The 27840-nt window shown below is 43.3% G+C and overlaps 1 long non-coding RNA gene across 1 annotated transcript; it reads left to right on the top strand.

Moving 5' to 3' along the window:
- LOC121816310 (uncharacterized) lies at positions 1 to 27840 on the top strand. Its single transcript, XR_006055832.2, has 4 exons — positions 1 to 176; positions 23277 to 23377; positions 24720 to 24827; positions 27704 to 27840. It is a non-coding gene; the product is annotated as an uncharacterized LOC121816310 (long non-coding RNA).

The raw sequence follows: 27840 nt of genomic DNA on the forward strand, positions 1-27840 counted from the left end.
ATTGCTGTCTAAATGCTCGCCAGTCTCTGGTTTCTCTCTTATTTAATTATGTGTTTGCTTACCATCTATCCCTCCCCTCCAGCCCCCCACCAGGATGCAAGCTTTTTAGAGTGGTCCTGTCTGTCATTTTGGTTGAGTGCTGTATTCCTGACACCTGGAGTGGAACCTGGCATATGGTGAGTGCTTAGTGTATCTTTGGGCTTCCCAGGTAAAGAACCCACCTGCCAATGCAGGAGACATAAGAGACTTGGGTTCAATCACTGGGTTGGAAAGATCCCCTGGAGACAGGCATGGCAACCCACTCCAGCATTCTCGCCTGGAGAATCCCATGGACAGAAAAGTTTGGCGGGTTACAGTCCATGCGGTCGTAAAGAGTCAGAATGACCGAAACGATTTAAGACACATGCAATGCATCTTTGCTGAATGAATGAATTCACAACACTTTGATTTTTATTTATTCATTTTTAAATTGAAGCATAGTTGATTTACAACATTGTGTTAATTTCAGGTGTACAGCAAAGTGTTTCAGTTATACATATATAGGTGTATACTTTTTTAAATCCTTTTCCGTTATGGTTTATTACAGGATGTTGACTATAGTTCCCTGTGCTATACAGTAGGGGCTTGTTGTTTATTTTGTATACAGTAGTGTGTATTTGATCATCCTAAACTCCTAATTTATCCCTCCCACCTTTCCTCTTTGGTAACCATAAATTTGTTTTCTATGTCTGTGAGTCTGTTTCTGTTTCATAAGTAAGTTTATTTGTATCATATTTTAGATCCAGCATATAAGTGATATCATATGATATCTGTCTTTCTGTCTGACTTAGGATAATAATCTGTAGGTCCATCCGTGGTGCTGCAGATGGCATTATGGCTGAGTAATATTCCATTGTATAAATGTACCACATCTTTTTTATCCATTCGTCTGTTGATGGACATTTGTGATATTTCCATGTCTTGGCTATTGTAAACAGGGCTGCTATGAACATTAGGATGCATGTATTTTTTTTTTTAATTATAGTTTTCTATGGCTATTTGGCTAGGAGTGGGATTACTTGATCATATGGCAACTCTATTTTTGGTTTTTAAAGGAACTTCAACACTCTTTTTCCTGGTGACTCAGATAGTAAAGAATCTGTGTGCAATACGGGAGACCTGGGTTCGATCCCTGGGTTGGGAAGATCCGCTGGAGAAGGGAATGGCTACCCACTCCAGTATTCTTGCCTGGAAAATTACATGAACAGAGGAGCCTGACGAGCTTCAGTCCATGGGGTCACAAAGAGTCGACATAGCTGAGCGACTACCGCTTTCACTTTACCTCCTATAGCAGTGCAGGACAGTTCCCTTTCTCCACATCCTCTCCAGCATTCATTATTTTTAATGATGGTCATTCTGACTGGTATGAGGTAGTATCTCATTGTAGTTTTAATTTGCATTTCTCTAGTGATTAGCAAGGAGAAGGAAATGGCAACCCACGCCAGTATTCTTGCCTGGAGAATTCCAGGGACAGAGGATCCTGGAGGGCTGCCGTCTATGGCATCACACAGAGTCGGATACTACTGACATGACTTAGCAGCAGCAGCAGCAGTGATTAGCGATGATGAGCATCTTTTCCATGTGCCTATTGGCCATTCTTCTTTGGAGAAATCATTAGGTCTTCCACCCATTATTTGACTGGGTTTTTTGTTACTGAGTTCTGTGAGCTGTTTGCATATTTTGTAATTTCAGCTCTTATAAATTCACAACACTTTAAAACTCATACTTGTTTCTGTGTACTCATCAGGCCATTTTCATTTCTCTCCAGTTCTTCTTCTTTCCTTTTTATAGCCTCTACTTTCCCTTTCTGATTCCCATTTCTGCTCTATTGTTTCTTTTCCTTCTCTTGATATTTCCCACATTAATTTGATTCAACATCTTTCATAATAGAAACAGACTAGTCAAACGTGACACAGATATAGTCTTGGTGAAGTTGAATCAACCAACAGGACCTCATGGTCAAGTTCACTGGACTTTGCATGGCAGCCAGGACACAGAGGATCCCAATTGCCTGGGAACCAGACAGGACATCCCTGGGGGGAATCCCGGTGGCCTCTTGCTTCATCTCTTTTCCCTTCTGCACTCTGAGTGTTGGCTTCTTTCTTCTCTCATTACGGCCAAGACCCCTGTGCCATAGTGAGAAACATTATTTCCAATTGAACTAAAATGTCTTTATCCCAAATTCAAACAAACCATTGGGGAAAGAATTCCTTGGCTCAACTTGGGAAGGAGTCTTTGTTGACTGTCTCCATGTGCCAGGCACCTCAGGTGATGAGGATACAGTGGACAACAGGACAGACACAATTCTGTTGTCATGGAACTTCCATTCTCCGACACTGTACTTGCTCTATGTTTATTATTAAATGCATACCAAGAACCAGGTCCTTACCTTGTGCCAAAGATATAGGGAACAAATCACACAAGCATAATTGAATATGGTGATAAGGTTAATTTTCTAAATACTTATTGTTTATCTGGTTGTGCTGAGTCTTAGTTGAGGCATGTGAACTCTTAGTTGCCACATGTGTGAATAGTTCCCTGACCAGGGTTCCCTAAGAATAGTTCCCTGACTAGGGTTCGAACCCGGATCCCCTGCCTTGGAGGGGGGAGTCTTAGGCACTATGCCACCAGGGAAGTCCTGGCTGATAGAGTTTTCATCAGGTTTCTCCAATATGACTCTTTCCCTCCCCATTTCCATCCTGTAAATTTGCTGCATTTAAGAGGGGAGGGCTGGTGCTTCACTTCCTGGACAGTGTGTTTTGATCTTCATAGCTTTATTGAGGTGCAATTTACTTACGACAGAATCCACCCATTTTAAGTGAACAGCTCATGCATTTTAGTAAAACTTGATATAGTGTACCTGAGGAAAATGGTCTTGGAGCTGACAGCCTAAGGATGCAGAGGATTTAAACAAGCAAAGGCAGGGGAGGACTGTTCTAAGCAGAGGTCACAGCAATGTGCCAGCCCCTCCTGGAAGCGTGGTGTGTTCAGGGAACTTGGGTGAGTCTTTAACCACCTAAAAAACGTAGGCTGTGTCACCATCCTTCATTCAATATGCTCATAAATATTTTCCTCAGAACATTTAAAAGTCAACAGCATTTTATTGCCCAAATGTGTAAATTCCAGTTCTGTGAAGCACATGTCTCTCTAAAACAATTCCATCCCTGTTGGTTTATCCAAGGTTTTACTGTAGCAGTGAGTAAATATTAGGATAGTAAAATTCAGAATGGTCCCTGAGGGGAGAATAAAAGTGTTAATAAGATTTTCCCCCCCTTTTTAGGTCTTGTTTAAATGAGAATGTAAAGTACGTGTAGTATTTCCTCTCTGATTTATTCCCCTTTGGAACAAACCCACCACAACAAAATGAGAATGGGAAGGTGATTCAGAGGCAGAAGGGAAAGGAACTATACTCAGAAAGATATTGTTTTACAAACTTAGAACCTGAAAACAATCCAGTTAGCAAAAACACTGAAAGGCCATTTCCACTTGGAAGTATCTATGCAGAAAGAAGATAATAAAATGGATTTGATGAACATATAGTATTGTCTTTGCCACAAGCTAACTTTTCTTATTTGATGCTTTCCACATTAATGCATGTTTATTATAGCAAGTGAAATAAATGTATGAAGGCAAGACCGGTCATCTCCTTACTACTTCCCGCCTCCCTTTACGTTCCCTTCCCTGCCGTACCTCTGTCCTTGTTCCTATAACTATACTTCATGTTCCTGTGCAATTCAGGAGAAATGAACTCTGAAAGACTCTTCTGAACTGGGGGTTGTCATGATAATGCTTCTAGAGTTGCTGGGAAACACCTGAAGGGAATGTTCACTCAAGAGGTACCTTGTATTGACAGAGTAGGGATAGAATTAAAAATCCAGTGCTTTGTTTATTTTTTCTTGGCTCACTGCAGGTGGCTGGCATCTCTGCCCCTGGCTAGGCTTTCTGAACTTCCTTGTCACTATTAGAAGCTTTGCTTCTGAATGGTAGGCCCAGCTGGAGCTGTGGCAGCAGAAAGACCTGGGTTCAGATCCTGGCTTTGCCTCTTATGGTCTCTGTGATGTTAATAAATTTTGTAATGAACCCTTCCTAGGACATGGAAGCATCATGACTTCATATTTGAAACAGAGACCTAGTACTTATCTCTGGGGTGTTTATAGTACCTACTCTTTTTAAATAAACGTTTGTTTATTTGGCTGTGCCAGGTCTTGGTTGTGTTACCTGGAATCTTTGATTTTCTTGAGATCTAATATCTTGACCAGGGATCCAACCCGAGCTGCCTGCATTGGGAGCACAGAGTCTTAACCACTGGACCACCAGGAAAGTCCACTACAGTACCTTCTCTTCAATCTCCCAGGTTATTGGATATCTCTGGCATCTTCGATCCATAGACAGGGACCAAGGCAAGTCGTATTTAAAGTGCCACAGGGGACTGAGAAGTTGGGCCTAATGTCTCTCTGTGAAACCAAGTGTCATAAGATAGGGAGGAAAGGAAGAGAAGGTATAGACTTGAGAATGTTAGCAGGGGCTTCCGTGGTGGTCCAGTGGTTAACACTCCATGCTTCCGCTGCAGGGAGCACGGGTTGGATTCCCTGGTCAGGGAAGTGGGATCCTGCATGCCACATGGCCAAAAAGAAAATACATAAATAAATGGAAAGGTATTTTTAAAACCCTTAAAAAATGTTAGTGGGCTGAAGTGGATTTGGAGTACTCATTTTGGAAGGAAGGAAGGTATCCACGAAAGTGAAGGTTGGGAGATGTAGAGATTGTTAGAAAGATGTTGAGACTGTTCAGGCAGTTGGGCTTCCAGTTTTCCTCTTCATTAGTTATGCATAGCTCCCATCAACAGAGGCAGGGTCCTGCTGTGGCAGACCTTTCTTGTTAGTGACCCAGTGGAATAAAAGATTCCATGGAGTGTCCCCAGAGGAAGGGATTGGGTCTGCCCAGTGCTTTAAGGTTGTTCTGCAGTTTAATATATATGTGTGTTTGTGTGTGTGTGCCTGTTCAATCGCTCAGTCATGTCCGACTCTTTGTAACCCCATGGACTGTAGCCCACCAGGCTCCTTTGTCCATGGGATTTCCCAGGCAAGAATACTGGAGTGGGTGGCCATTTCCTTCTGCAGGGGATCTTCTCGCCCCAGGGACTGATGATTCCTGCAGTACAGGTGTATTCTTGACCACTGTGGAAGTGGTCCATTTGACCACTTGACCACCAAAGAAGCCCTAGGTTTAACGTAACAGTGGTCTTAAAGCAGAGAAGCCCAATTAAGGACAAGTGGCAAACTTTGCCAATGTCGAGAGGGCGGTGAGCATAAACATTGACAACTGAAAAAATTAAAAACAAAAAGATCGTGTCAAAGAGTTCATCCACATGAGGACAAAGGGCAGCACCCAAACCTGAAAACTTGGGTATTTACAGGTATACTTTGGAGATACTGCAAATTTGGTTCCAAATTACTGCAATAAAGTGAATATTGTAATAAATCGAGTTGCACACCTTTTTCGGTTTCCCAGGGCATGTAAAAGTTATGTTTACACCACACTATAGTCCATTAAGTGTGCAAAGCATTGTCTAAAAACATATATATATACTTTAATGAAAAAATGTTTTCTTGCCAAAAATTGCTAACCATCATCTCAGCCTTCCGCAAGTTGTAGTAGTAACATGAGAGATCACGGATCACCAACAAATATAATAATGATGAGAAAATTTTGGAATGTTGTGAAAATTTATAAAATGTGACTCAGAGACATAAGAGGAGCAAATGCTATTGGGACAATGGCACTAATAGACTTCCTCGATACAGAGTTGCCACAGATCTTCAATTTGTAAGAAAAAAAAATGAAGTGTCTGTGAAGCACAGTAAAATGAGGTCTGCCTGTACACAAATGTCCAAAAGGGGGAAAAAAAAATTGAAGAAAGATTCATCAGTTTATTCATTAAAACCGTAAATCACTTTAGGTATTTCAAACAGAGAGGGATTTAATACGGGGAATTCAGTCATAAAGCTGGTGGAAGAGCTGGGAGAGCTAAAAGGCAGAGGGTGGTGTTACCCAGGGACCAGAAATTCAAGGAGCTGGGGACACGTTCCAAGCAGTTAGGGTCTGTATGTTGAAACCTATTTGCGTACCTAGTGTTCTAAGAAGAGCTCTGTAGCTTTTCTGGTCTTTGTGCTTCTCTAGTCTGTGGGTTAGATTATAATTTCAAGGCTTAATTTTATGGCTTGTACAACATGGAGTCCCTGTAGGGAATCAAGGCCATGACAATGATCTTGTAGTTACCAACAGGCTGTGAAAGCTGGTCCATGGCATCTTAAACGTTGACAAGCAGGCGAATCATACAGCTGGGCTCCCTTGGTTTTGCCTTCCTCTGATTCAGCCCAGGGTTTGTCTGCTGATGTTTATGTAAACCAAGGAATGGTGCACGTGCCCTTTCCTCCTGGGTGTGTTTTAGGGGCAGAAGTGCATCTGTGCTCCAGGTGTGAGTTTAGTGTTCCTAGTAGCATGATCCGACGGCAGGGCTGTTGAACATTTCTGTGGACACTCAGGGTTCCGTGAGTTTTTTTGTGTGCTTTCAATTTATTTATTTTTAATTAAAGGATAATTGTTTTATAATATTGCATTGGTTTCTGCCATACACCAGCATGGATCAGCCATAGGTATACATATGTCCCTTCCCTCTTGAACCTCCCTCCCACCTCTCATCCCTTCCCTCCCCTCTAGGTTGTTACAGAGCCCTGGTTTGAGTTCTTGGAGTTATACAGTAAATTCCCATTGGCTATGTTACATACCGCGAGTCTTTGAAGGAAGCAGTTTGGGAGCAGCTCAGTGGTGACTTTGCATAAAGAGGTGGAGAGGGGGCCATTTTGGTTTCTAGAATGCTATAATGTTCTCTCTCAGGCTGGCATGCAATGGCTCATTCCTCAGCCTCCTCCATCATCCTCCTGTGCCCTGGGTTGTCCCTTCCTGCTTTGCTTCCTTGGATCAGTCCTCCCTGCATGTGGTGGGAACAGGGAACCCAGACCATCCCCCAGCTGGTCTTCCCATTGGTAATAGCTCTATTGATAGAGTCTGTGGTTCCTGTGACAAGTCTGTGGTTCCTGTGACAAGTGAGACGTCTTCTGTTCTGAAGTCCATGCTTGCCACTCTGGAGCAAGCTGATGGATCAATTTCCACAATTTCTACTGTGTTTACTCTTCCTTTAAGTGGGAAGATTCTGTATCAAAAAACACATATTTCCACTGAATTCTATCCCTAAGAACTTTCCAATCTCTCCAAAGTAGGGTCAAGTTCACCAGCCTAAGAAGTTTGTCCTGAACCTGGCTGGGTACCCCATTTGTCCTCCTATCTACCCGCAATGGGTGGCTGTTCTAATCAAATTACTCAGTAGGAGTCTCCCCCAACCGTATCCTGTCTCCCCCCACATATAGCTCTCTCCTTCATGATCTGTTACTGGTAAAAGCTTTTTCAGCAAGGGAGGGTCTTACTACAGTGGTCTTCTAAGCTCAGCTTGCCCAAGGAGGGGTGACATTCTGGGCAGCTTCTTAAAGAATATGATCAGAAAGCATGCGATTACCTCTCCTGAGTGTGATCCCTAGGAACTCCCAGACTCAAGAGTTCAGCCAGGCTGATCAAAGGGACACAATTTCTCCAATGCACTGTGATTGACAATTTACAAAGCATTTAGAGCTTAACACACATTCTTAATTTGATTCTCATGTTCAATATTTTTCCCAGATGACAAAAGAGAAACTCGGAGATTAGGGAGCAGAGGCCTGGTTATATAATAGAAAGCTGGGCCAGAAATCAAGATCCTCAGATGCTGACTTCTTAGACCTTCTTTCTGTACCAGACAAAGGACTAGCCTAGGAAGATGTAATGAATGTGGGTGCTTACAGCAAATGTGTCCTTGCAAAGGTCAAAAAGGTGAATTTGCCAGAGCCTGGCAAGGGTACATTTTTGCAAAGGAAGCCTTCTGTGAATGGTGGAGGGGTGGGGTGGTGAAAGCAGAGTATGACTGGGGAGGATCCCCTTCATAGAGGGAGATAGTCCTAATAGTCCCATACATTTTCCAAAGATAGTGTCTTGATTCAAAGACAATAGAAAAAGCAGGTCTATTCCACATGATTGAAAGAAGACTGGTTTGACTACAGCCCTGACAAAGGTAGTGGAAGCATGGTACACATTCATCTCTCTGATGCTAAAACTTACACCTTAAGAGGGGAGGGAGGGCTTCCCTGGTGGCTGCCTTGCCAATGCAGGAAGCAAGGGTTCAATCCCTAGTACAGGAAGCTCCCATGTGCTACTGAGCTACTAAGTCCATGTACTGCAACAGCTGAGCCTGTGCTCTAGAGACCATGCTCCACAGCAGAAGAGGCCACTGCAGTGAGAAGGCCAAACACCACAACCAGAGAGTAGCCTGCACGTAAACGAAGACCCACAACAGCCAAAGATAAATAAAATCATTTAAAAAAATTTTTAAAAGCGGGGAAGGAGAGGAGACTTAAGATGCATTAGTGTTTCTCTGCTGTGACACACCCCTAGACCTTACACTTCTGGTATGTTGGGAATTGCTGACCAATCCTGAATCTCCAGGATTTAGGACTCATCTGGGTTTGCCTGGAGGGCTGGCAAGGTAGATCCCAGGCCTAGCACCAATCTTGAAGGGCAATCTTTTTTTAAAAAGATTATTTTATTGAAGTAGAGTTGATTTATAATGACAGTGTTGCGTTCATTTCTCCTGTACAGCAAAGTGATTCAGTTATATATATCTTCTTTTTTACAAAATTAATTTATTTTTTTATTGAAGGATAATTGCTTTACAGAATTTTGCTATTTTCTTTCAAACCTCAACATGAATCAGCCATAGGTATACATGTATCCCCTCCCTTTTGAAACTCACTCCCATCTCCTTCTACATCCTACCCCTCTAGGTTGATACAGAGCCCCTGTTTGAGTTTCCTTAGCCATACAGCAAATACCCATGGGCTATCTATTTTACATATGGTCATGTAAGCTTCCATGTTACTCTTTCCATACATCTCACCCTCTCCCTCCCTCTCCCCATGTCCATAAGTCTATTCTCTATGTCTGTTTCTCCATTGTTGCCCTGTACGTAAATTCTTCAGTACCATTTTCTCTAGATTCCATATATATATATATATATATATATATATATATATATATGCATTAGAATATGGTATTTATCTTTCTCTTTCTGACTTACTTCACTCTGTATAATAGGTTCTAGGTTCATCCACCTCATTACAACTGACTCAAATGCGTTCCTTTTTATGAGTGAGTAATGTTCCACTGTGTATATGTACCACAACTTCTTTATCCATTCATCTGTCGATGGGCATCTAGGTTGCTTCCATGTTCTAGCTATTGTAAATAGTGCTGCAATGAACAATGAGATACATGTGTCTTTTTCAATTTTGGTTTCCTCACGGTATATGCCTAAGAGTGGGATTGCTGGGTCATATGGTGGTTTTATGCCTAGTTTTTTAAGGAATCTCCATACTGTCTTCCATACTGGCTTTATCGATCTACATTCCCACCAACAGTGCAAGAGCGTTCCCTTTTCTCCACACCCTCTCCAGAATTTATTGTTTGCAGACTTTCTGATGAGGGCCATTCTGACCAGTGTGAGATGATATATCATTGTAGTTTTGATTTGCATTTCTCTAATAATGAGCGATGTTGAGCATCTTTTCATGTGTTTGTTAGCCATCTGTATGCCTTCTTTGGAGAAATGTCTGTTTAGGTCTTTTCCCCACTTTTTGATTAGGTTGTTTGTTTTTCTGGTATTGAGTTTTATGAGCTGCTTGTATATTTTGGAAATTAATCTTTTGTCAGTTGTTTCATTTGCTGTTATTTTCTCCCATTCTGAGGGTTGTCTTTTCACCTTGCTTATAGTTTCCTTTGCTGTGCAAAAGCTTTTAAGTTTAATCAGGTCCCACTTGTTTACTTTTGTTTTTATTTCCATTACTCTAGGAAGTGGGTCATAGAGGACCTTGCTTTGATTTATGTCATCTAGTGTTCTGCCTATGTTTTCTTCTAAGAGTTTTATAGTTTCTAGTCTTACGTTTAGGTCTTTAATCCTTTTTGAGTTTATCTTTCTGTATGGTGTTAGAAAGTGTTCTAATTTCATTCTTTTACTTTTAGCTGTCCAGTTTTCCCAGCACTACTTATTGAACAGACTGTCTTTGCCCTGTTGTATATTCTTGCCTCCTTGTCAAAAATAAGGTACCCATATGTGCATATGGGTTTATTTCTGGGCTTTCTATTTTGTTCCATTGGTCTATATTTCTGTTTTTGTGACAATAACTTACTGTCTTGATGACTGTAGCTTTGTAATATAATCTGAAGTCAGGAAGGTTGATTCCTCCAGCTCCATTTTTCTTTCTCAAGACTGCTTTGGCTATATGGGGTCTTTTTCTTTCTTTGTGTTGTCTTTCCATATGAATTGGGAAATTTTTTGTTCTAGTTCTGTGAAAAATGCCATTGATAATTTGATAGGGATCATTCTGAACCTGTAGATTGCATTTGGTAGTGTAGTCATTTTCACAGTATTGATTCTTCCTACCCAGGAACATGGAACATCTCTCCATCTGTTTATGTCACCTTTGATTTCTTTCATTAGTGTCTTATAATTTTCTGTGTACAGTTCTTCTGTCCCCTTAGGTAGATTTATTCCTAGATATTTAATTATTTTTGTTGCAGTGGTGAATGGGATTGATTCTTAATTTCTTTTTCTGATTTTTCATTGTTAGTATACAGAAATGCAAGTGATTTCTGTGTATTGATTTTGTATCCTGCAACTTTGGTAAATTCACTGATTAGCTCCAGTAATTTTCTGATACTATCTTTAGGGTTTTCTATGTACAGTATCATGTCATCTGCAAACAGTGAGAGCTTTACTTCTTTTCCAATCTGGATTCCTTTTATCTCTTTTTCTTCTCTAATCTCTATAGCTAGGACTTCCAGAACTCTCTTGAATAATAGTGGTGAAAGTGGACCCCTTTGTCTTGTTCCTGATCTTAGGGGGAATGCTTCCAGTTTTTTACCACTAAGAATAATGTTTGCTGTAAGGTTATCATATATAGCCTTTACTATGTTGAGGTAGGTTCCTTCTATACCCATTTTTTGAAGACCTTTCATCATAAATGGGTACGGAATTTCGTCAAAGGCTTTTTCTGCATCTATTGAGATGATCATATGATTTTTATCTTTCAATTTGTTAATATGGTGTATCACATTGGCTGATTTGTGTATACTGAGGAATCCTTGCATCACTGGGATAAACCCAACTTGATCGCGGTATATGAGCTTTTTTATGTGTTGCCGAATTCTGTTTGCTAAAACTTTGTTGAGAATTTTTGCACCTATGTTTAAAAGTGATATTGGCCTGTAGTTTTCTTTTTTTGTGTTGTCTTTGTCTGGTTTTGGTATTAGGGTGATGGTGGCCTCATGGAATGAGTTTGGAAGTGTTCCTTCCTTTGCAATTTTTTGAAAAAGTTTTAGAAGGATAGGCATTAGATCTTCTCTAAATGTTTGACAGAATTCTCCTGTGAAGCCATCTGTTCCTGGGCTTTTGTTTTTTGGGAGATTTTTTTTATCACAGCTTCAATTTCAGTGCTTGTAATTGGGTTATTCATAATTTCTATTTCTTCCTGGTACAGTCTTGGGATATTGAACTTTGCAAAGAATCTGTCTATTTCTTCCAGTTTATCTATTTTATTGCTATACACTTGTTCACAATAGTCTCTTATAATCCTTTGTATTTCTTCATTGCCTGTTGTAACCTCTCCTTTTTCATTTCTAATTTTGTTGATTTGATTCTTCTCTCTTTTTCCCTTGATGAGTCTGGCTAAAGGTTCGTCAATTTTGTTTATCTTCTCAAAGAACCAGCTTTTAATTTCATTAATCTTTACTGTTGTTTCTTTCATTTCTTTTTCATTTATTTCTGCTCAGATCTTTATGATTTCTTTCCTCCTACTAATTTTGGGGTTTTTTGTTCCTCTTTTTTCCAGTTTTAGGTGTAAAGTTAGGTTGTCTATTCAATGTTTTTCTTGTTTCTTGAGGTAGGATTGTATTGCTATGAACTTCCCTCTTAGAACTGCTTTTGCTGCATCCCATAGGTTTTGAGTTGTCATGTTTTCATTGTCATTTGTTTCTAGAAATTTTTTGATTTCCCTTTTGATTTCTTCAGTAACCTGTTCGTTGTTTAGAAATGTGTTGTTTAGTCTCCAAGTGTTTGTGTTTCTGACACTTTTTTTTTTTGGTAATTGATATCTAGTCTCATAGCATTGTGGTCACAGAAGATGCTTGATATGATTTCGGTTTTCTTATATTTACAAGGTTTGATTTGTGACCCAAGATGTAGTCTATCCTGGAGAATGTTCCTTGTGCACTTGAGAATAAGGCGTATTCTGCATTTGGATGGATTGTCCTGAAGATATCAGTGAGATCCATGTCATCTAATGTATCATTTAAGACTTGCATTTCCTTATTAATTTTCTGTTTTGATGATCTGTCCATTGGTGTGAGTAGGGTGTTAAATCTCCTACTATTATTGTGTTACTATCAATTTCTCCTTTTATGTCTGTTAGTGTTTGTCTTATGTACTGAGATGCTCCTATGTTGGATGCATAGATATTTACAATAGTTATATCTTCCTCTTGGATTGATCACTTGATCATTATGTAGTGTCCTTCCTTATCTCTTGTAATCTTCTTTATTTTAAGGTCTGTTTTGTCTGATATGAGGATTGGTACTCCAGCTTTCTTTTGCTTCCTATTTGCATGGAATTTATTTTTCCATTCTCTCACTTTCAGTCTATATGTGTCTTGAGGTCTGAAGTGGGTTTCTTGTAGACAGCATATATATGGGTCTTGTTTTTGTATCCATTCAGCCAGTCTGTGTCTTTTGGTTGGAGCATTTAATCTATTTGCATTTAAAGTAATTATTGATATATATATGTTCCTATTGCCACTTTCTAATTGTTTGGAGTTGATTTTATAGATCTTTTTCCTTCTCTTGTATTTCTTGACTTTAACATTTGTTGTAAAGCTGGTTTGGTGGTACTGGATTCTCTTAACTTTTGCTTGTCTGAAAAGGTTTTTTTTTCCTCCATCAATTTTGAATGAGATTCTTGCTGGGTACAGTAATCTTGGTTGTGTATTTTTCCCTTTCAGTACTTTGAATATATCCTGCCATTCCCTTCTGGCCTACAGAGTTTCTGCTGAAAGATCAGCTGTTAAGTGTATGGGTTTCCCTTGTATGTTACTTGTTGCTTCTCTCTTGCTTAATATTCTTTCTTTGTGTTTAGTCTTTGTTAGTTTGATTCAGTTCCGTTCAGTTCAGTTGCTCAGTCGCGTCTGACTCTCAGCGACCCCATGAACTGCAGCATGCCAGGCCTCCCTGTCCATCACCAACTCCCAGAGTTCACTCAGACTCACATCCATTGAGTCAGTGATGCCATCCAGCCATCTCATCCTCTGTCGTCCCCTTCTCCTCCTGACCCCAATCCCTCCCAGCATCAGAGTCTTTTCCAATGAGTCAACTCTTCACATGAGGTGGCCAAAGTACTGGAGTTTCAGCTTCAGCATCATTCCTTCCAAAGAAATCCCAGGGTTGATCTCCTTCAGAATAGACTGGTTGGATCTCCTTGCAATCCAAGGGACTCTCAAGAGTCTTCTCCAACACCACAGTTCAAAACCATCATATTCTTTGGTGCTCAGCCTTCTTCACAGTGCAACTCTCACATCCATACATGACCACTGGAAAAACCATAGCCTTGACTAGATGGACCTTAGTCGGCAAAGTAATGTCTCTGCTTTTGAATATGCTATCTAGGTTGGTCATAACTTTTCTTCCAAGGAGTAAGTGTCTTTTAATTTCACGGCTGCAGTCACCATCTGCAGTGTTTTTAGAGCCCCCCCCCCAAATAAAGTCTGCCACTGTTTCCACTGTTTCCCCATCTATTTCCCATGAAGTGATGGGACCAGATGCTATGATCTTCGTTTTCTGAATGTTGAGCTTTAAGCCAACTTTTTCACTCTCCTCTTTCACTCTCATCAAGAGGCTTTTTAGTTCCTCTTCACTTTCTGCCATAAGGGTGGTGTCATCTGCATATCTGAGGTTATTGATATTTCTCCTGGCATACTTGATTCCAGCTTGTGCTTCTTCCAGCCCAGCGTTTCTCATGATATACTCTGCATATAAGTTAAATAAACAGGGTGACAATATACAGCCTTGACGTACTCCTTTTCTTATTTGGAACCCGTCTGTTGTTCCATGTCCAGTTCTAACTGTTGCTTCCTGACCTGCATACAGATTTCTCAAGAGGCAGGTCAGATTAATATGTGTCTAATTAAACTAGCAAAGGCTATGTGTCTGGGCTTCCGTTGTAGCTCAGTCAGTAAAGAATCTGCCTGCAGTATAGGAGACCCAGGTTCGATCCCTGGGTTGAGAAGATCCCCTGGAGAAGGAAATGGCAACCTACTCCAGTATCCTTGCCTGGAAAATCTCATGGACACAGGAGCCTGGTGGGCTGCAGTCCATGGGGCCGCAAAGAGTAGGGCACAACTGAGCGACTAACACTTAATATGTGTCTTGGCGTGTTTCTCCTTGTATGGGACTCTGTGCCTCTTGAACTTGATTGACTATTTCCTTTTTCATGTTGGGGAAAATTTCAACTATAATGTCTTCAAAAGAGATTTTCTTTTTCTTTTTCTCTTCTTCTTCTTCTGGGACCCCTATAATTTGAATGTTTGTGCATTTGATATGGTCCCACAGGTCTCTGAGACTGTCCTCAGCTCTTTTCATTCTTTTTACTTTATTCTGCTCTTCAGAAGTTATTTCCACCATTTTATCTTCCAGCTTACTGATTTGTTCTTCTGCTTCAGATATTCTGCTATTGATTCCTTCTAGAGTATTTTTAATTTCACTAATTGTGTTGTTTGTCTCTGTGTGTTTATTCTTTAATTCTTCTAGGTCTTTGTTAATTGATTACTGCATTTTCTCCATTTTGTTTTCAAGGTTTTTGATCATTTTTACTATCATTATTCTGAATTCTTTTTCAAGTAACTTGCCTATTTCCTCTTCATTTATTTGGACTTCTGTGTTTCTAGTTTGTTCCTTCATTTGTGCAGTATTTCTCTGCCTTTTCATTATTATTTTTTAAAGTTATTGTGTTTGAGGTCTCCTTTTCCCAGGCTTCAAGGGAAGTTGACTTCTTTCCTTGAAGAAGGTTGAATTCTTTCTTTCTTTTGGTTTCTGCCCTCCAAAGCTTGGTCCAGTGGTTGATGAGCTTGTATAGGGTGAGGGTTGTGCTGAGTTTTTGTTTGTTTGTTTTTCCTCTGATAGGCAAGCCTGAGTGAGGCTGAGTGAGGTGGTAATCCTGTCTGCTGATGATTGCGCTTGTATTTTTGTTTTGTTTTTATTTTGTTTGTTGTTTAGATGAGGTATCCTGCACAGGGTGCTACTCGGGGGGGTTGGCAGCTAGGGCAGCAGGAAATAGTTGCTCTAGAAGGGTATGGCAACCAGTATTGGCCAATGCACTCCAGTATTCTTGCCTGGAGAACCCCCTCTCTGACAGAGAACGCTGGCAGGCCACGGTCTACAGGATCACAGAGTCTGACACAACCAAAGTGACCCTGCGCATATAGACTCAAGATTTTTTTTGCCTGTGGCAGCTCTGCCCAGTGAGAGCTGAGCATGAAGGTGGTGTAGCTGCTTGGCTTATGGGGGCCCTGGCGGCACCAAGTGTACAGGGACACGGACTGCCTGCCTGACAGGAGTTATGGCCTATCAGAGTCTTTTTTCGAGCCTCTTGTAGCTGGCGATCAGAAGGCCTCTTTGGCCAGTCTTTCTCTGTAGCTCTGCCTGTTCAGGCACTTAGGGGGCTCCCTTGCCTGGGGTCCTTCACTGTTGTTCAGCATGTCAAGCACATAGAGGGGCCCCCCCTGGCTAGGGTCCTACTTTGTAGATTGGTGCATCAGGCACTTAAAGGGGCACCCTGGGCGGGGTCCTACTCTGTAGTTCAGTGTGTCAGGCATTTGATGGGCCAACCTCTCTATTGTTCAGCTGCCATTGCTGGCATATGGGGAGAGAGAGGCTATGGTGATGGCTCCAGCCACTAGCCATGACTCAGCAGTATCTATTGCCTTGCTTCCATGGCTGTCTGGCTTTCCTTCACCAGCATTTCCCACCATGATCTCCTCCCTCTCATCCCCTCAATCCGTCTCTCCACAGTCAACAGCAGCCCTCACCCTGGGATTGCTCCACAATCCTTAAACTCCAGCTCCCAGCCACTGCAGTTTCCAGGAGACCAGCGATCCTGTCTGGGATATAATGCCTGTGGCAAAGACTGTGATTCTCTTTCCATTTAGGCTGTCACGGATCAGCTGTTTCACACTCAGCCTTAAATGTTTCTCCTTCGACTCAGACAGTTGCCCCACTGTGGGGATCAGACCCATGCTTCAGTTCCCCCACCCACTGAGGGCAGGTCCAGTCCAACTAACACTCCTGTCTTCCCCGCTAGTTTCTTCATCATACCGAGTTTTGCATGGTTCTGTGTATTCTTTTCCGCTGCTCAGGTACTCCTGTCCTCTCTCAGCTGGTGTTCTGCATGCACTTCTGTGTCTGAAGGTGTATTCCTGATGTATCTGTGGAGAGAGATGTACTCCATGTCCACCTACTCCTCTGCCATCTTGTTCTCTATATTCTTTATCACATTCTTTTCCATCATGTTTTATCACAGAATATTGAATATTGTTCCCTGTGCTATACAGTAGGACCTTGTTGTTCTTCCATTCTGTATGTAATAGCTTGCATCTGCTAATCCCAAACTCCCAGTCCATCCTTTCCCCTCTCTCCTTCCCCCTTGGCAACCTCTCTCTGTCTGTGAGTCTGTTTCTGTTTTGTAGATAAGTTCATTCATCTCCTATTTTAAGATTCCATATATAAATAATATCATATGATGTTTGTCTTTCTCTTTCTGACCTAGCTCACCTGGTCTGATCATCTCTACTTGTATCCGCATTCCTAAAAATGGCTGAGCAGTATTCCGTTGTCCATACGTACCACATCTTCTTTATTCATTCATTTGGTGATGGACATTTAGAATGTTTCGATGTCTTGGCTGTTGTGAATTGTGTTGTATGAACATTGGGGTACATGTATCTTTTCAAATATAAGTTTTCTCTGAGTATATGCCCAGGAGTGTGATTGGATCATATGGCAACTCTATTTTTAGTTTTTTGAGTAACCTCCATTCTGTTCTCCACAGTGGCTACATCAATTTATATTCCCACCAACAGTTTAAGAGGGTTCCCTTTTCTCCACACCCTCTCCAGCATCTGTTATTTGTATATATTTTTCATGATGCCCCTTCTGACTGTTGTGAGGTGGTATCTCATTGTAGTTTTGATTTGCATTTCTTAAAAAATTAGAAATGTTGAGCATCTTTTCATGTGCCAATTGGCCATCTGTATGTGTTCTTTGGAGAAATGTCTATTTAGATCTTCTGCCCATTTTTTGATTGGGTTGTTTGTTTTTTGTTGTTGTTGAGTTGTACGAACTGTTTATATCTTTTGGAAATTAAGCCCCTGCTGGTTGCATCATTTGCAAATATTTTCTCCTATTCTGTATGTTGTCTTTTTGTTTTGTTTATGGTTTCCTTTGCTGTAGAAAAGCTTGTAATTTTGATAAGGTCCCGTTTATTTATTTTTGTTTTTTATTTCTATGACCTTGGGAGACTGACCTAAGAAAACACTGGTAGGATTTCTGTTAGCTGTTTTGCCTATGTTCTCTTCTAAGAGTTTTATGGTGTCTTGTCTTATATTTAAATCTTTAAGCCATTTTGAGTTATCTTTGTGTATGATGTGAGGGAGTGTTCCAACTTCTTTGATTTACATGAGGATGTCCAGCTTTCCCAACACCACTTGCTGAAAAGACTACCTTTTTTCCCACTGTATAGTCTTGCTGAAGGGCAAGCTTTAGCACAGCAGGGCCATGCATCATTCTCCTGAACACTGGGAGTGCTCAGAAATCTACACAGTGGTCCAATGTGGGGAGGGTGAAGTGTGTGATTCAGGCTTCTCTCTTGTTTAGGGAGAACAGGTATCAGCAGTAGGGGGCTGTATTGATGTCCAGGGCCTTGAGGAGAAGCCTCCGCCTGACCACAGACCCCTGGGTAGCAGGAGACAAGACTGGAGGGAGACACCTTCCTGGGACCTTCAGACCTGTAGAGTTTGAGGCAGCATGTAACCTAGTAGGGAACCATAGTTAGACTTGGAGAAAGCATGCATGCCACGTGGTTGTGAAAGGACACATACCCATGAGATGTCCTAGAAATGATGACAGGCTTTGGGAGTGGCTGGGGAATCCTACAGTGGTAAGCAGGTTCAGAGCCAGAGGACTACTTCGTATCATTTTATTTTGCAGTGTCTTGTTTGGGGTCTGTACCCAGCCAGTATGCAGAGCCCCCACCCTCCTATTGAGTGGCCACCCAGAGATGGAACAGCTTGGAGGCCACCAATGAGAAGGAACAGCCAGAGGTGGCCTCAGGGCTCAGGAAGCTCATGGCGTGGGCCCCCGTGTTTGGTTTGGCTCATGAGAAGGGCATCTTTTCTGCTCAGTAAACCCCAGATCAAGGGCTGATCATCTAAGGCATGTATACAAGGTAGCAAGCTGTCTTTCATAAGGTTTCCTGGGGCAGGGTCATGCCCTCCCATCTGTCATTGGTACTTAATACAAATTATCTGTAGACTGATTGAATTGGATGACAAGGCCAGGACTCCTTCTTCCAGGTTAGTCTCTGCCATCCTTTAGTCCCTCATCTTTATCCCGCTCCACCCACCTCTACACCCTCTAGTCGGTCCCATCTAATGGATCTGGAGTGAGAGGAAGCCCAGAGAAGTGAGAGTTTGCATGGAGGGAAAAACAGAAGGAACAGAGAGTGTGCTCAGGAATGTCAGGTGACAGCAGAGGCTAAATCTGGAAGAAGGAGTCCTGGCCTTGTCATCCAGCTCAGTCAGTCTACAGACAACATGGGGGTGGTAACTGTTCACCTAATTACCCATCATGTGACCCAGCTAGATTACTGTCCCCTCTGTACCCCTGGCTACACACGTCTGCCCTGTGAATGGTACTACAGGATTAAAGTACCAGAACTGATGTCAGAAGGAGGAGGAAAAACATCCCATAAACATTGTTACCTCCAGGGTTGAGGCAGGGAAGTCTCCGGAGCACTGGGTCTGGATATAATGTTGAGGAGGCCAGGGAGGTGGGGTGATAGTGGGCTTGCAATTTTCACCATCCTTTTTTGAAAAATATTTTATTTATTTTTATTTATTTGGCTGCGCCATGTCTTAGTTGTGGCACGGGGGATCTTTAGTTGCCGCATCTTAGTTCATCCATATTGTGGCGTATATCAGAACTTCATTTTCTTTTTATGGATGAATAATAGTTCATTATCTGTATGTACCACATTTTGTTTATCCATTCATGTGTTGACTGACATTTGGGTGGTTTATCCCTTTTGGCAATTGTGAGTAATGCTGTGATGAACACTGGTGTACCATTGTGTGTTTGAGTCTCTGTTTTCAGGGTGTTTCGGGTATACACCTAGGAGTGGAATTGCTGGGTCATATGGTAATTATCTGTTATCTTTTTGAAGAACTGCCAAACTAGTTGATATTCTTAGTTTTTAAACAGGGGGCTCTGCATTTTCATTTTGCACTGGGCTCTGCAAGTTGTTTCGATGGTCTGGCCTGCCAGGGCTACTGTCAGATATCAAAGAAAGTGAAAATGAAGTCATTCAGTTGTGTCCGACTCTTTGCAACCTTGTGGACTGTAGCCCACCAGGCTCCTCTGTTCATGGGATTTTCCAGGCCAGAATACTGGAGTGGGTAGCCATTTCCTTCTCCAGGGGATCTTCCCCACCCAGGGATCGAACTTGGGTCCCCCACATTGCAGGTGGATTCCTTACCGTCTGAGCCAGCAGGGATCCCATTCAGATGTCAAAGTCCAAGGCATATTTGAATCACCTCTCCCGTGGGTGGTTTAGCATGTGTCACTTCTATTTAAGCAGAAATTAGCCATCACACCTACCCTGTACTCCTGTGGACAAACATTTTTTTTTAACTGCTATCACTGTATGTTTTTATTATAATAAATATTATTATAGCTACAAAGCTCTATGTGATATACATATTAAGCTTTTTGTTGTTTTTCTATTCTTTTGCAAATTCTTTTCCCATTGAGGCTGTTACAGAATATTGAGCAGAGTTCCCTGTGCTATACCTATGTTGATATACCTATTTTAGGTATGTTTTTGTTCAGTCGCTAAGTCGTGTCCGATTCTTTGCGACCCCATGAACTGCAGCACGCCAGGCTTCCCTGTCCTTTACTATCTCCTGGAGTTAGTAGCAGTGTCTTTATGTCAGTCCCAAACTCCCAGTTCATTCCTCCCCACAGTCTTCCCCTCTGGTAACTGTAACTTCATTCTCTAAGTCTGTGTTTCTGTTTCTGCCTTGTAGATAAGTTCTTTGTATCATTTTTTTTAAGATTCTGCATAGAAGTGGTATCATATGAAATTAGCCGCCACACATAGCCTAGAGCCCACTTAAGTTTGCTGTGGACAGACATGGTTTTTACTTCTTGTCACAGGGTGGAAGGAGAATGGTTTACTTAATTAAGGTCATTGGCTTGAGGCCTGAACACATCCATGTCCACCAAGCTTACTTACACCTGTATTAATGTGACTAGCACCATGCAGTCCTCACTGACGACTTGATTCCCCTGTCTCTACCAACATGATTTAATGATTGTAGAAACACTTGCCCAAGAAGATAAAAGCTGTAAATAATTTTATGGTTTTAGGAACTTCTCCTAAACCCACTTAAAACTGCTTAGCTTTTCAGCAGATAACATCAAATGACTGTTAACACACCTTGCTGTGCCCACAATCCTGAACTATTACATCAAGAACCTACACAATCCTAATGAGCCCCACACTGAAAGACCCACCTTCAACCTGATAAATAACCTGCCCGACTCAGAGACACTGTCGAGACTGCTGAGTAGTGACCTCTGTTACTGCTGGGAGCTTTGCTTTATCAACAGGTTGTCTTGGTGATCTATTACGGGAGCCTGTATTTAATCAGCAACAATTTTATTTTATTTTATTTTTTTTTTTAAAATTCAACATTTAAATTTATTTATCCATTTTTGGCTGCACTGTGTCTTGGCTGCTGCGCGCGGGCTTCCCCTGGTTGTGTCGAGCTGGGGCTGCTCTCTGTTTGCGGTGCACAGGCTTCCCACTGCAGTGGCTTCCCTTGTTGCAGAACACGGGCTCTAGGGCTTCAGAGGTTATGGTGCATGGGCTCAGTAGTTGCAGCTCGAGGGCTTAGTGGGATTGAAGGCATGTGGAATCTTCCCTGACCAGGGATTAAACCCGTGTCCCCTGCTCTGGCAAGTGGATTCTTAACCACGGACCACCAGGGAAGTCCACAGTTTTACTTTCTGCATGATGAGTTGCTCCAACCTTATTTGACCCAACATCCATCCATCCGATCATCCATCCATCCATTGATTTATTCACTTAACTGTTCATTGAGTGCCTACTATGCATTAGGCATCCTTAGACACTAGCTCCATGATACAGCTCTTGTTTCTAAAAAGTTCACTCTGGTTTAATGCTGCTGCTATTGGAGAAAGTGGGGATTAAGAGCCACTTTCAACTGGAATCTATTTGAAAATAGAACTTTCTGCAGCAAACAGGCTGGATCCCTTTTAAAATCTGGATCTCTGGACTTTGTAGGGGGGAGGAAAAACTTTTCCACTACCCTCTTATGTTCAATACTCGAGGGCCTACAAATTTAAACAGCAAAAGACAGATTATGAGGAGAAAAGGAAGACAAATTTTATTAATATTTTACATGGATTTCACAGAAAAAAAAGTGAAACTCAAGGTAGACTTGATTCGGGGATTTATATGTCATCTTCAACAAAGGAAAGGAGGTTTGGGCTTCTAGGGATGATACTTTGTGGAGAAGTGATAAGGAAATATAAGGGGGAAACTAATGGAAGATAAGGATTTTTTTAAGATTATAGGTTTCTTTCTTTATTTTCCTTTTGGCTGTGCTGGATCTCCATTGCTGTGCCAGCTTTTCTCTAGTTGCAGTGAACAGGGAGCTAGTTATGGTTACTTGGGCTCCTCATTGCAGCGGCTTCTCTTGTTGCGGAGCACAGGCTCTGGGTGCAAGGGCTTCAGAAGTTGTGGCACATGGGCTTAGTTGTTCCATGGCATATGGGATCTTCCCAGACCAGGAACTGAACCCATGTTCCCCGAATTGGCAGGAGAATTCTTTACCACTGGACCCCCAGAGGAGTCCAACGGTTATTTTAACAAGGTCTGTTTATGCAGATTCGTCTTGGTGATGACTCTGTCTTGGTAATAAGAGTCTCTTTCTAGTACAGGAGGAGGGAAACCTTCCCCAAGGGAATTTTATGCCCTGCTTTTAGGCAGAAAAGGGGAGGGAAGAGAACTCATTTAGCACTGTGTTGATTCTCATTTGCCTTCAGTTTATAATCAGTAAAAATCCTGATGCTAAAGTGGTGTATTTGGGAATGGCATGTTGTGGTCCCTTTGACTTCATCTTTAGAAGGCAGGGCTGCTAGATGGTCTTAGGGTGAGTTTGTCACTCCTAATGATTACCTGACTTGTCAGTGCCGTGTCTTGTTACCTCTAAGGTGCGTCTTGTTTCCAGGTACCACCTCTGCAGCCAGTGTGGAGACAGAGCCTAGGGGCTAGAAGCAAGAAGGTGGCCCAATCCCCTGGCATGGACCTTTCAAGCCAGGAGCCCAGTTGGGGAAATGACCCACCAGCCCTCCCAGGAGATCTCCCAGAGGGCTATTTGCCAGGATATATAATCAGCCTGGTGAGAAAGCGGCCCTATCAGAAGCTTTGCCAAGAGTTATGACCTGCCAAACCGGTTTGTGAAGCAGCTCCAGCCACTTTGGGGAGGACTGTTATATGTCTCAGTTCAGTTCAGTTCAGTCTCTCAGTCATGTCCAGCTCTTCGCGACCCCATGAATCGCAGCACGCCAGGCCTGCTATGTGTCTGGATGAACACAAATCTGGACTCTCAAAGTGTTCTCTGCGTGTTCAGTTTTCTTTTCACTGAAGATGTGTTTTCACTTTTCTTCCTTTTCTATCTTTTCTGCAGCCACTCGAGACGCTGCAGCCCAGCCTGTTTATCTTGTGAGCTGCAGAGGCACTCACAGCCCCCACTGCGGCTCCGACCCCGGGTGATTGCATCTCTCCTAGGTAATGGGGTTTTTGACCAGCCTTTTGTGTCATGCCAAGCCACAATGGGACAGGAATGTTCTCCCCTTATTTTTATCAGACGCTTTTATTTCCTGAGCTGTTTTATCAAGTGGGCCTGTCTCTGATTTTGCTCCTGGTTAGTAAAAGGGCCCAGGATTCAGGGAGATCAGATGCCCTGGAGTGTTGATGGGGCTTTAAAAGAATGAAACCAGAGTCCATCACGTGCTGAAGCCCAGGGCCAATGCAGTGCTGCCTCCCAAGAGGCCAATCAATTTCAATTAAGGAGATTAAAAGCCCTGAGCACAGGTCACGGGTTTCTGAATGCCTTGCTTCTCCAGCAGTCTGAAAGCAGGCCGCGGGCCCCAGAAGCACTGGACGGTGTCCTCTGGGTCAATGGCAAGACAGCAGTGAGGGGTCAAATGCAAAAAGAGAGCTGGCTTTAGGGACTCAGTGATTCTTCAGGGAGCGCTACTGGCATGTGGGGCAGGACTGACCTGTTAGTGTCCTCAGCCCCATTAAGTATCCAGTCCCAAGTCACTGGACTGTCACAACACCACACCATCCCTACTTCCAGATGGAACCACCCCAGGATCCCGGCAGCTGCCTCTGACCTGCTGTCCAGGCTGAGGGGCAAGCCTTCTATGGCTTTTGGGTGGAGACCTGGTTCTTCTGGCCTGGACCCTCCTTCCCCGTTGGGCGTCCCAGAGGCTCTGGGTCTGCCTCTCTCACTAGCTGCTCAGGCATCCTAAAGGCCACACCCCAAAGGGGTAAGCACAGAGGCCAGGGCAGGACGTCTGGTGAAGGAGAAGGGCCTTTGGTATCACACAGACCCAGGGCTGAGCCGCCTCTGCCTCTTGCACTGCTTTGACCGTGAGTCAGCACGTGACCACCCTGTGCTTGTTTTTTTTTAAGCCCAGTGGACACCCCAAGTCATCCTGCTGTACCCAGGCACCCAAGTGAGCCTCCTTCCATGCTTATAAAAAGGAGCTTACTTCCCACCCCTGGCCTCATGAGGTTTGCCAGACCCACAGGAGGTACTTTATGTACATAAACCATCCCTGACTGCATGACCCAATTTTTGCAGGGCAAAAATTACACTCAGCTCTCAGATCTGGTGATTTTTGTTGTTCAGAAGCCATCAACAACATCATGAGAATTCGATGAATGTGCTCTGTCCATTGTAATGGACAAATTGTAAATGCTAGGTGGGTGTTAAAGGACTGGATGGAGGACCGGGACCATGGGAGGAAGAGCAGGCAGGCTGCAGGAGAGGAAGGAGGAAGGAACCACAGGAGGGGGTGTGGCGTGAGGCTGAAGGAAACCACAGGTATCTGTTGGACAGGAAAGAGAAACCAGATACAGCTTCCTGGGCAATGGAACTTCAGAGACAAGCACAGAGTTTGCTGGCAACTCCAGGAGGCTGAAGCCACCGGTCCCGCAGCCTTTGGGGGTGAGTTTATCTCAGAGGACTGGCTGTTTGTCAGGGCTCGGGTCTCTTCCTTCTCTTGGCTGTTTACCTTCTTGCTACTTTCCTATTAACAGCACAGCCTGGAGAATGAAGGGAGCAGGAAGGGAGGCTCATTTCAGTCCATTTGGCTTCTTGTTTGATTATCTAAAGGACCGGATGGCTGCTGCAGAAAGTGACTTCATCAAGGATGCGGTCGCAGGGCTCCAAACCCTCATGGGGAGTCAGGGGCAGGGCAGGTCATGGACTTACCCAAGATCACCGTTGGTGAGGGCAGGGCCAGCCTCCTGCTGTCCTGCTACAGCCCTCAGCCTCCCGGCCTGCTTCCATTCCTGACCTACTTCTTCCAGGATAATTGAGAAATGAGTGATGGGAGCTGCAGGCTTCTGCTGGTTGTCGAGAGCTGGGATGGCTGCTCATAAACTTCTACAGCGTCTGCACTTTCCTCTAAAACAACAGCACGGTCAGCCTTGTGCATGTTGTGTTGTATCAAAAATGATCTCATTCTTCTTTTTTTTTTTTTTTTTTTTGGGCCATACTGCCTGGCTTGTGGGATCTTAGTTCCCTGACCTGAGATTGAACCCAGGCCCTCAGAAGTGAAAGTGTGGAATTCTAACCACTGGACCACTAGAGATGTCCCAAAGACCAGTTTTCTTATTTGCAATGAGATTTGATTGCAAATAAGATAAAAAATGAGATGATTTTATAAACTACAAGCCCGTTTCTTTTTTATGATAGGGCTCCATGGACCTAGCCCTGCTGTTGAATTGGCGTGGATGCCGCTAAGTACTGCGCTCATTCTTGCGATCTGTCTCTATCCCATTCTGGAGCAGTGACCAAGCCCTGAGGGAGCCTCCTGCTGCAGACCACCCTTTCAGTGAGGCTGTTTAGAGCCCCACAGAAACCGTGCCACTAGCCATGGAGGAGCGGTGCCTGAAGCAGAGAGCAGAGAGCCTGAGTCAGAGAGCAGAAGGCAAAGTTGCTGCCTCCCCAGCTTGTGAGCTGTGTGAATTTGGGTCAAGCACTTAACCGGTCTGTGCCTCAGTTACTGCATCTAGCAAATGCAGGCGATGGTAGCTGCCCTCCTTAGGGAGACTGTGAAGACTATGTGAGATGGTGCCTGGCAAGCATTTCACATGATGCCTTGTTACTCTGTCCTCTTCCTTCTTTAGAAAAAGGGCCCTAGTGGAGAGTCAGGACCCTGCCCCATGAAAGAGGGACACATGCCTAACAAGAGCAAAGGGGCCTCTTTCACAAAATCATAGGATGTCTGAACAGAAGGTCTGGGTGGATGCAACTTCTGGGAACCCAGAAAGGAGTGAAGTCTTCCCTGGAGAAAATTTCCCCAGCAAGAAGCCCTGGAGCAGGAAAACGAGGATGACCAGACTAGTTGACCAAATGGCTCAAATTTCAAATCCTGCATTCAGACTTGCTGAGGGATGACATCCTGACCAAAGAGAAGACTGATTTCCGTGGAATCTAAGATAAAAATCTAAGATAAAATACGACACATGTGAGCACCAAACAGTTGGTATGTCTGTGGTTTCTGGGTTTCGCTCAGTAAGCCTCAAAGGCACCATCTTAGGGCACTGAGATGAATGTCAGGAGACCAGGGGCCTCTGACATTGGGCCATCAGCACCAAAGTGGTAGCAGAGGCACCTGTGTCCATTTGTTCAGACTGCTATAATAAAGTCCCATGGACCGGGATGCTTAAACAACAGAAATTTCTTGTCTCATGTTCTGGTGGCTAGAAATGTGAAATTGAGGTGTGGACAGGGTTTGTTACTTCTAAGGGTGATAAGGGAATGGTCTGTTCCAGGTCTCTCTGTCTTGTGGGTGGCCATCTTCCCCCATGGGCTTTTTTTTTTTTTTAAATTTTTCATTTATTTAATTTATTTCTGACTGCTCTGGGTCTTTGTTATTGCGCACAGGCTTTCTCTTGTTGTGGTGTGTGGGCTTCTCGCTGCAGTGACTTTCTTACTGTGGCTCACCAGCTCTAGAGCTCGGGCTCACTAGTTGTGGCTCACGGGCTTTAGTTGCTCAATGGAATGTGGGATTTTCCTGGACCAGGGACTGAACCCGTGTCATCTGCATTGACAGTTAACCACTGGACCACCAGGGGGGTCTCCCCACCCCCTCCCCGTGTCTGCCTGGACCTCCAGGGGCGTCTCCCCACCCCCTCCCCGTGTCTGCATCCACTGGACCTCCAGGGGCGTCTCCCCACCCCCTCCCCGTGTCTGCCTGGACCTCCAGGGGCGTCTCCCCACCCCCTCCCCGTGTCTGCCTGGACCTCCAGGGGCATCTCCCCACCCTCTCCCCGTGTCTGCATCCACTGGACCACCAGGGGCGTTTCCCCACCCCCACCCCCCATGTCTGCATCGTCTTCCTTTTGTGCATGTCTGTGTTCAGATCTCCCCTTCTTACAAGGACACCAGTCATATTGAATTAGGGCCCACCCTAATCATGTCACTTTAAATTAATTACCTCTTTAACGGCCCTATCTCCAAATATAGCCACATTCTGAGGTACTTGGGATATAGGGATCCAGTATATGAATTCTGGGGCCAGTTCAACCCATTGCAGTCTTTTACCAACTGGTCTCAACTTCACCAGCAGAGAAATAATGGGTGAGCCTGTGGTTTCCCAGATTTCTCCCACTTTTAAGCAGATTAAGGTTCAGCCTAGAATTATGCATTGACCTGCCAAATGCAACTGAATATGTAACTTAGACCGCGTCATCTTTCCAGGTTAACATTTATTTATAAACCGCAGATAATAAAAATAACATCTATTTGTCTCCCTCAGAACACTCAAGGTGTTCTGAGCCTTAAATTATGGATGCAGCAATTATGCCTTTCAGAACCAAGCAAATCAGTCCTTAGGACAGACGACTCAGGCAAACCAGCCAGCACCACTGCCAGCAGCACAAAACAAGCTTTCAGACCCACACGAGAAGACAAGATTGTAATGCCTCCGTGACAACATTGCCTTATTGAT

Source organism: Ovis aries, chromosome 13, assembly GCF_016772045.2.
Source record: "Ovis aries strain OAR_USU_Benz2616 breed Rambouillet chromosome 13, ARS-UI_Ramb_v3.0, whole genome shotgun sequence".
NCBI classification, from domain to species: domain Eukaryota; kingdom Metazoa; phylum Chordata; class Mammalia; order Artiodactyla; family Bovidae; genus Ovis; species Ovis aries.